A 10,952-nucleotide genomic window follows, 5' to 3' on the forward strand; every position below is an offset into this window, starting at 1 on the left:
GATCCCTAGTTATCCTCTGAATCTCTCCCATTAACCTCCCTAGTATGAGCACTGCCCTGGGTTCTTGAAGCCCTTAGGAATTCTGACACACTAGGGTCTTGGTTCTATATGTTTTATATCTAGTGGGTGAACCAATTGATTTTTGGCTGCCTTATGTCAATGAAGATGTCATTTCTGGGCTATTGTGAACCATGGGAATGAAGGCCTGGCCTGGCTGGGTGTTTCTTTGGGCCTGTTGTAGGCTCCCTATAGTCATTTATTTCTGTAATTTATTCCATTCATTTTGAGTCTGTAATAATTGTTGTAATAACAATTGGGGTATTAGTAAAATTGGGAAAGGGGTTTTATCTTACACTTGCATTGAAATAAATAGAAATTCTGCCTATAGGTTTTCTATTTTGCTCATAAATGTGTCATTATGCTCAAACGTATTCAGTTATTATGTGTTAGAAATCCTATCTATAGGTATCCTATTTTGCTTAAATGTGTTATTATGCTCAAACATGTTCAATTATTATGTGTCAGTAATCCTGCCTATAGGTTCTCTATTTGGTTCAAATGTGCTCTATTTTTACCTGTTAGAAATAATGCCTATAGGATATTGAATGATTAATATCTCAATGTGCGCATATGATTCTGTTTACACACTGCCTAACCTATAAATTTAGATGACATACCTATAGGATTTAAAATAAGTTCTAATTGTAACTATAGAAATCATGCCTATAGGATCTAAAATCAATTTCAATTATGACTATAGAAATTCTGCCTATAGGGTCTAAAATCAGTCTTAATTATTGTCCTGCTCGTTTCTTTTAAGAGTTTTCAACACTGTGCTAATTATCATTATTAGGAACCATGCCTATAGGACTTGATTAAGCAATTCTGAACATATTCCTGTGATTACCATTGTTAGTTACTGCGTGAATAACCTAGACATGATGCCTATAGGTTTTAATCTCTTATACTTGTAATCAGTAGGCAACTATGTAGGCTTTAGAAATCGTATTAAGGGAAGTGGCTTTTAACACATGAACTGCCTGCTTATTAAAATTCAGAATCACATAGAGATCCTGCAACCTTAACTTGTTTAAAATATGCAACTGTCAGTGGCAATCAGTTTGCGTGCATTTGTTGTCTAAATGCGGAGGCCAACTTGAGCCCTTATTTGCTTATACATGAAAGTCCAAATTATTTTGTATGTCACCTAGTTTTTCTCAATTTTGAGCAACCTAAGTTAAGTCTAGAATCACCCGAGATAGAGGTCCAAATGACTCCTGGACCATAGGCACGGGGCGGGTAGTGCACGCATAGGATAGGATTTAGAATTAACTAGTGCGCTTTAGGTAAACAACTTAAAGATAGTAATCGGGTAGCAGGGGATGATAGTCTGTGCCCGCTGAATAATACGAGTAACACCCCATTTAGAGGGAGTTACGAAGTATTATTTATGTTGCACGGGGTGATCCTTTAGGCCTAAAAACTTAGGACCCCCCTTTTGTTTTAAAACCAATCATTTTATTTATTTGACCAATTTTGTCTTTTCTCTTTTGCTTGGACTAATTCATATAATTCGAGTTCGGCCAGGACCCACTGTTGTGGACCTCGAGGAGTACCTAACACCTTCTCTTCGAGGTAATTTGAGCCCTTATCCGATCTTTGGTGACCCAAACTGATTAAACCAGAGTTATCTACAAATAGGTGCCCTAACGCACCTTAAATGCGCTAGGTAGCGACTCTCTCTTTTAACACCCTTCCTTAAAAGAGTCGTCACATGTCAAAACCTGATTTCACGAGAAAAAGGAACGCAACATTCGTAATGGAATTAGGCTTAAAATGGCGAAAGTTGAATTTTTGGGAAGTTTGACCGGAGGGTTGACTTTTTGATATCGGGTTCGGAATCTAGTTCTAAAAATTTTCATAGCTTTGTTATGTCATTTATGACTTGTGTGCAAAATTTGAGGTCAATTGGAATTGATTTGATAGGTTTCGGCATCGAATGTAGAAGTTGGAAATTCTTAAGTTCCTTAAGCTTGAATCGGGGTATGATTCATGATTTTAGTGTTGTTTGATATGATTTGAGGTTTTTGACTAAGTCTGTATAATGTTATAGGACTTGTTGGTATAATTTGACGGGTCCCGAGGGGCTTGGGTGTATTTTTTGTGGATCATTGGTTGAAAGACTAGTAAGGTTAAGAAATTTGAGAGTTTGACTATGGTTAATATCGGGTCAAGATGACCTCTTTTCAGTGTTTTATGATTGAAATTCATATATGGTTTGTGTCCGGGAGGTTTCGGATGGTTAACGGATTAAAATTTGGACTTAAACAGCTGCTGGAAAAAAAACCGAGGCTATAAAAAAACGAGGCCATGAAAAATCAAGGTCTTAAAGACCGAGGATCGAGGGCCGAGGACCGAAGGCTGAGGGCCTGGACAGAACTGTAAGTTATAAAGTAGGGGACTTCGTCTCATTTTCCATTTTTGTCAAATTGAAGCTTGGGGAGAGTCGATTTTTAGAAGATTTTCAGAGAAAATATCGGGGTAAGTGTTCATAACTCAATTATGGTTAGATTACCCGAATCCATCATTTATTTTCACCATTTAATTAGCGCTTTGAGATTGAAATTTGGGAAAATTTTAGAAATCTCATAGAAACGAATTAATGAGATTTCAGTGTCGATTCGGAGTCGGATTTGAGAAACTGGTATGGTTGGACTCGTAATTGGATGGGTTATTAGATTTTGTGAGTTTCGTCGAATTTCGAGACGTAGGCCCCACAAGCGATTTTTGGAGTGTAATTTTGGATTTTTATGGAAAATTAGCATTTTCATATGGAATTAATTTCAATAAATTTTATTGACTGAATCGAATTATTTATGGCTAGATTTGAGGCGTTTGGAGGCCAATTCACGAGGCAAAGGCATACTAGAGTAAAGAATTACACGGTTTAAGGTAAGTAACACTTCTAAACTTGGTTCTGAGGGTATGAATCCCCGAATTTGGTATGATATAAATTATTTGGAGGTGACACTCACGATAGGTGACGAACATGTGGACGTGCACCATATAAATTGTGTCTTGAATAAATCCTGTGCAGTTGTAAGATTTATGAATCATGTTATTACCTGAACATTCTCTACGTGTTAGAGAAATTGAGCTGAGGCTCCTATTAAAGATCATGTTTAGGCTACGTGCCAATATTTTGGGACCCATGGGGTTGTGTTGCTGTTGAATTACTTGTTCAAAAATATATATTTCATACTCAGTAATAATTGTCCATTGTGAGGATATTTATGGGATCGAGTTGCGTGCCGCAGTAGGCCATATTGGCTTTATATATATTATTATTAAATAGATCGGGGTTGCCCGCCTGCAGTAGGCCAGAATGGCTTTATACATTATTATTGTTCTGGATCGGGGCTGGCCGCCTGCAGCAGGCCTTATTGGCTTTACTATTTTATGGATCAGGGTTGCCCGCCTGCAGCAGGCCTTATTGGTTTTATTATTATACGGATCAGGACTGCCCGCTTGCAATAGGCCATAAAGGCTTTATATCACGCTTGGGCTGAAGGAGCCCCTCCGGAGTCTGTACACACCCCTAGTGAGCGTAGATGATTATGTATATTCGGGATGGATTTCCCGGGGCATGGAATTGCCTTACTTATTTGTATTGTAATGAGTTTACCTGGACATGGATCTTGTCCGTACCATTTACATTTAGGGATAAATTACCCCAGGGCTGGATTGGCCTTATACGGTATTGAGTGTGTGTGTGTGTGTGTGTGTGTGTGTATATATATATATATATATATATATATATATATATATATATATATATATATATATATATATATATATATATACACACACACATTGGAACACCCCTGGGCTGGATTGGCCATAAACTGTACCGAGTGACCGAATAATTTGTGACCAGTATTTACATGAGGTCTTTCTACTGGGATGTCATATTCTTCATATCATGCAGTATTGATCTATTTCACTTGTACTGAGTTTAACTGTTGAACTTGAAAGCATGCCTACATTTTGTACCATTATTTATACTCGATTGTACCTGCGGAGCTCGTCACTACTTTCAGCCTAGAGGTTAGTCTTGTTACTTATTGAGTTGGTTGTACTCATACTACACTCTGCACCTTGTGTGCATATCCAGGTGCTTCCGGACACGGCGGCTGTTAGACCTTAGTGTGTTACCAGTTGGAGACTATCAGGGTAGTTGCCTGGCGTCCGCTGACCTTGTGTCTCTTTCCTTCAGTTATTGTACTGTTCTATACTTTCAGACAGTGGTTTGTATCAGTCAGACATTGTATTCATATTAGATGCTCATGTACTCAGTGACACCGGGTTTTGGGAGTGTTATATTTATATTTGTGAGATTTCTTCCGCTGAATTTAATTATATTTTTTTCAAATTTAAAAGATATGGTGGTTTATTAAGATTTTGGGCTTGCCTAGTATTGAGATAGGCGCCATCACGACTGATGAGATTATGGGTGGTGACAATAGGCATAGGAAAATGCTGCATTTCAGTAGGCTACGTTTCTTTCTTTATTGAATAATTAGATAAATACGATCAATAGTCATTATTTTAAAAAACATATAATTTTTTATTTAACTTTTCTTTTATAATAATGTCACGACCTGAAATTCCCATCTTCAGGATCGTGATGGCGCCTAACATTTCACTTGCTAGGCAAGGCAGCGTTAGAATAATTTTAACCATTTTTAACAATTTTTTTTAATTAAATAGTAAAGAAACCAACAACCGAAATAATACCTGAATTTAAATGAACAAACCAATAATACAAACAAGGGTATGAATAAAAATAAAGTTGTCTGAAAGGAAGCACACATCTAAGATATAGTAGAAGGGGACTTCAGAGCTGCGAACATCGTGCAGCTATACCTCAAGTCTCCTCTGATAGCTGAATCCGAGAAAATCTACAGTATGCCGCTAGGACCAACTCCAGTATCTGCACAAGAAGTGCATAGTATAGTATGAGTACAACCGACCCCATGTACTCTGTAAGTGTCAAGTCTAAGCTCGACGAAGTAGTGACAAAGCTAAGTGTCACGACCCGAAATTTCTCACCGATGGGACCGTGATGGCGCCTAACATTTCACTTACTAGGCAAGCCAACGTTAGAGAATCATTTACCAATTCCTTATTTCCGTTCAGTAATTAGTAATAATTAACTACGATAAAATATAACAAGTGCGGAATATCATAAATCTGTATTAACTACTACCACCCGGATCTGGAGTCACAATTCACGAGCATTCTAGAACTTACTACAAGTAATAGTCTGAAAGAAATATAACTGTCTGAATGAAAGAAAACAATAGAACATAAAAAGATAGACGGGGACTTCAAGGTCTGTGAACGCCGATAGATTACCTTGAGTCTCCGGACAGCGGACCAATAGCAAATCTCGATCAACCTGAGTCGGTATCAAAATCTGCACAGAAAGTGCAGAGTGCAGCATCAGTACAATCGACCCCATGTACCGATAAGTGTCGAGCCTAACCTCGACGAAGTGACGAGGCTAAGGCAAGGCACCTACAATCAACCTGTACAATTTAACAGTGTATACGCAAATAACAGGAATGAAGAACTAAATAGGAAATGTCAGGAGGGGAGACATACTGAGGAAAATACAAGATAAAGAACTACAACAGAATAATTACCGGAGCAGTCAATATACCATGAATCAACAGGAATAGTGAATACAGTAAAGAAGAATGCACGGCATCACCTTTCGTGCTTTTACTCTCAATCTCACCATAAAATTAATAGAAACGGCACGGCATCACCCTTCGTGCTTTTACTCTCATATCATGGCACGACATCACCCTTCGTGCATTAACACTCACAATATGGCACAGCATCACCCTTCGTGCATTAACACTCACAATATGGCACGGCATCACCCTTCGTGCATTAACACTCACAATATGGCACGGCATCACCCTTCGTGCATTAATACTCACAATATGGCACGGCATCACCCTTCGTGCATTAACACTCTCCCTTACCATAATACAATGCATAAATAACAACAGAGAGATAGAATAACAAGTACAAACCTTACTTCAACATTTGGTTCCATAATATTAATCTTAACTTTGAAATAAAAACTCAATTATCACCAGAAAATTCCGTAAACATGATAAGAACGATAATTTGAACAACACTAGTATAACACGGAGCAATTTTGCATAGGAATGAGACAATATCAGAAAAATAGAGAAATATGAAAAAATAGGTAAATTGGCGGCGCATAGGTACTCGTCACCTCACATATACGCCGCTCACATGAATTTCACTTAGCAAATAATCTAAGGTTCCTAATTCCCTCAAGTCAGGGTTAGACACAATACTTACCTCGCTCCGAAGGCCACTTAATTCTCAATCATAACTTTTCCTTTGGAATTCACCTCCAAACCACTCGTATCTATTCAAAAATGACTCAATAATATCAAATATTTCTAAAGGAATCAATTATATTGCATAAATTAAATTTCCCAAATTTTCCTCCAAAAAGTAGAAAAATCGACCCCGGGCCCGCTTGATCAAAACCCGAGGTTCAGACCAAAATCCATTTACCCATTCACCCCCGAGCCCGAATATGTAATTAGTTTTGGAATCCGACCTCAAATTGAGGTCTAAATCCCCAAATTCTCGAAATTCTTATTTTCTACCCTAACCCCTAATTCTACCATGAAACTCTAGATTTCTAGGTTGAATTCTAGTGAAATGAAGTAAAAGATTGAAAGAAACGAGTTAAGGAACCCTTACCTATGATTTGGGGAAGAAAATGTCTTTGAAAAATCGCCCTAGGCCTCCTATCCTTTTGAAAACGAGAAGAAAAAAATGGCTGGAGTCCGAATTAAATGCTCACTGCCAGCGACCTTCGCACCTGCGGTGCTTTGGTCGCACCTGCGCATCCGCATGTACGGACGGGGTGTGCACTTCTGCGGAAAAGGGTTGGGCCAACTGGGGCCGCACCTGCAAACAGGGTTCTGCTTCTGCGGTCCCGCTCCTGTGGAGAAAGGTCCGCATCTGCGGAAAAACGAAGTCCAAACCTGGGTCGCATCTGCGGGGCTTTCGCTCGCACCTACGACCAAAGGCTCGCAGGTGCGGGCACACCAGATTTGGTGCACCAGCAGCTTTGTTGAGGTTTGAACTCAACTTGCGCATCGCCCGAATGGCACCCGAGCCCTCGGGGCTCCAAACCAAAAATGCACGCAAGTTTAAAAACATCATATGGACTTGCTCGCGCGATCAAATCGCCAAAATAACACCTAGAACTCTAAATTTAGCACAAAATCAAATGAAATTCTCAAGAACACTTTAAAATTTCTATTTTCTCAACTGGACGTCCGAATCACGTCAAATCAACTTCGTTTCTCACCAAATTTCACAGACATGTCTTAAATATCATAATGAACATGTATAGGGCTCCGGAACCAAAATATGGACTCGGTACTAACAATGCCAAACATCAATCAATTCTTCAAAAATAATTAATTTTTAGACTTTTAATTTTCATCAAAAATTCATAACTTGAGCTACGGACCTCCGAATTCGATTCCGGGCAAACGCCCAGGTCCCATAATTCGATACGGACTTACCGGGACCGTCAAAGCATAGATCCGAGCCTGTTTACCAAAAATATTGACCGAAGTCAACTAAAATCAACTTTTAAGGCAAAAATTCTTATTTTCATCAATTTTCAACATAAAAGCTTTTCGGAAACCTGTCCGGACTAAGCACACAAATCGAGGAGGGTAAAAATGAGATTTTTAAGGCTTAAGAGCGCAGATTCGAGTTCTAAAACATAAGATGACCTTTTGGGTCAACACACTAAGGCAAGTCGCTTACATTAACCTGTACGCAATAATAATAATAATAACAGGAATAGAGGTGAGACAAGTAAATCGTATCAATGATTGAAGTCAATTCAGTAGTCATAACCAATTATTTCTTTTATCATTCTGTTGCGGCGTGCAACCCGCTCCAACAATATAAACTTAGAATAAAATTCGTTGCGGCGTGCAACCCGATCCAATAATATATTCTTCCAATTAAATTTTGTTGCGGCGTGCAACCCGCTCCAACAATATAAACTTAAAATATAATCTGTTGCGGCGTGCAAACCCGCTCCAACAATATAATTTAACAACACTTAAATGTAAAACTACTCCAATAAGTAGCACATTTAATAAGAAATTATTAGGCAACAAAGCATACAATAATTATGATTTATTTAGAAAATAAATAATGACAAGTAGCAATTAATGGTGGAAATCAGGGAGAAAATAGGCAATTTAATATTTAATATGCTAAATGTCATGTAGCAATTATAGCATGAATTCAAGACATGATATTGGACAAGGAATATGAGAGAAATAATTATTATAATAATTAATTCATGATTTAAAATAATTTATAATTTTCAGATAAATAAGCAAACAATCAATTTGACGCCGTATATGCACTCGTCACCTCGCATATACGTCGTTACACATGAAATTCACGTAACAAATAATTCAAGGGTTCTATTCTCTCAAGTAAAGGTTAACCACGACACTTACCTCGTTTCGCAAATTTCAAGTGATCACTCGACCACAACTTTTTCTTTCGAATTAGTCTCCAAACCTATCAAATTATTGGCCAATAATTCAATTGGAGCTTTAGAAATTATTCATAATTCGAAAGAGACTTAATTTAAGTCATTTTCGGAAAAGTCAACCAAAAGTAAATGTTGGGCCTACTTTTCAGAACCCGACGAAATATTACGGAATCCAGACACCCATTCCGATACGAGTTCAACCATACTAAAATTATCAAATTTTGACATCGGATTGTCTTTCAAATTCCTAAATTATTTTTTGGAAAGTTTTACAAAAAAAATTCTAATATCTTCCATCTAAATACGAAATAAACGATAAATACAAACATGTATTTATGAAATATAATCACTTTCGGATATAGAACACTTACCCAAGTCGAAGTCGTGAAAACCCCCCTTTAGAATCGCCCAAATCGGAGACTCAAAACTCAAAAACGAGCAAAAATGGCTAACATCGAATTTTTATGTATTATGTCTAGCATTTTCGCATCTGCGTACTACATTTCCACATCTGCGAGCTCGCATTTGTGGAACATGGCTGCTTAGCAGAGGACCGCATTTGCGGACCTTCACGTCGCAGAAGCGACTGTGCAGAAATGCGAAGGAAGCCGCAGAAGCAGGCATCGCACCTGCATCCCAAGCTTCGCCGAAGCGAAGCTTCTCCCCTGCCTCAAAGTCACATAAGCGATCACGCACCTGCGGCCAAAATTGCGCAGGTGCGACGCACCAGAATCACACCTGTGTTCTTGAACAAAAATGGTCTGTAACTCGTCCGAACCTCACCTGAGCCTCTCGGGACCTCGTCTGGATCTTCCAACAAGTCCCGTAACATAATACGGACTTACTCTGGGTCTCAAATCGCGTCAAATAACATCGAAATTACAATTCACATCTCAATTCGGACTTATGAGTTTCAAACTTTTCACTTTACAAAACCTGTGCCGAAACGTATTAAATGAATCCGGAATGATTTCAAATTTGGAGCACAAGTCATAAATGACATAACGGAGCTATTCCAACTCTCAAAAATCTCAACCCGACTCCGATATCGATAAAGTCAAATTCACGGTCAAACATTAGAAATTTTTAGCCTTTAGATTTCTAGTTTTCGTTATATGGCGATAATTTGAGCTAGGGACCTCTGAATTCGATTACGGGCATATGCCCAAGTCCCAAATCATGATACGTACCTACCGGAACTGTCAAAATACTGATCTGGGTCCGTTTGCTCAAAACGTTGACCGAAGTCAACTCAAATGAGTTTTGAAGCTCCATTTCACATTTTTATCAATTTATCACATAAAAACTTTTCGAAAACATTTACGGACTGTGCACGTAAGTCGAGGAATGTTGAAAGGTGTTATTTGAGGTCTCAGAACATAGAAATGAATGTTTAAAATTAAATATGACATATGGGATCTTCACATTCTCCACCTCTAAAACAAACGTTCGTCCTCAAACGGAATTAGAAAAATACCCGAGCTAGTGAAAAGGTGGGGATATCTACTCCGCATGTCTGACTCAGACTCCCAGGTAGCTGCCTCAATCGACTGACCTCTCCATTGCACCCGAACTGAAGGATAACTCTTAGACCTCAACTGTCGGACCTGTCGGTCTAGAATAGCTACTGGCTCCTCTTCATAAGTCAAATCTTTGTCCAATTGGACTGAGCTGAAATCTAATACATGGGACGGATCACCATGGTATTTACGGAGCATAGATACATGGAACACCGGATGAACTGCTGATAAACTAGGTGGTAGTGCAAGTATGTAGGCTACTTCACCCACCCTTTCAAGAATTTCAAAGGGTCCGATGTACCTAGGGATCAACTTGCCCTTCTTTCCGAATCTCATTACACCTTTTATAAATGAAACTCGGAGCAATACTCTTTCTCCTGCCATGAATGCAATGTCATGAACTTTACGGTTGGCATAACTCTTTTGCCTAGACTGAGCTATGCGAAGTCGATCCTGAATAATTTTGACCTTATCCGGGGCATCCTGTACCAAATCGGTACCCAACAACCGAGCCTCTCCCGGTTCAAACCAGCCAACTGGCGAACGACATCATCTCCCATATAATGCTTCATACGGAGCCATCTGAATGCTTTACTGGTAGTTGTTATTATAGGCAAACTCCACAAGTGGCAAGAACTGATCCCAAGAACCTCCAAAGTCTATAACACAAGCGCGAAGCATATCTTCTAATATCTGAATAGTATGCTCTGAGTGTCCGTCTGTTTGTGGATGAAATGATGTACTCAACTCAACCCGCGTGCCTAACTCATGCTGTA

This window comes from Nicotiana tabacum, chromosome 15 (assembly GCF_000715075.1).
Source record: "Nicotiana tabacum cultivar K326 chromosome 15, ASM71507v2, whole genome shotgun sequence".
Lineage (NCBI taxonomy): Eukaryota > Viridiplantae > Streptophyta > Magnoliopsida > Solanales > Solanaceae > Nicotiana > Nicotiana tabacum.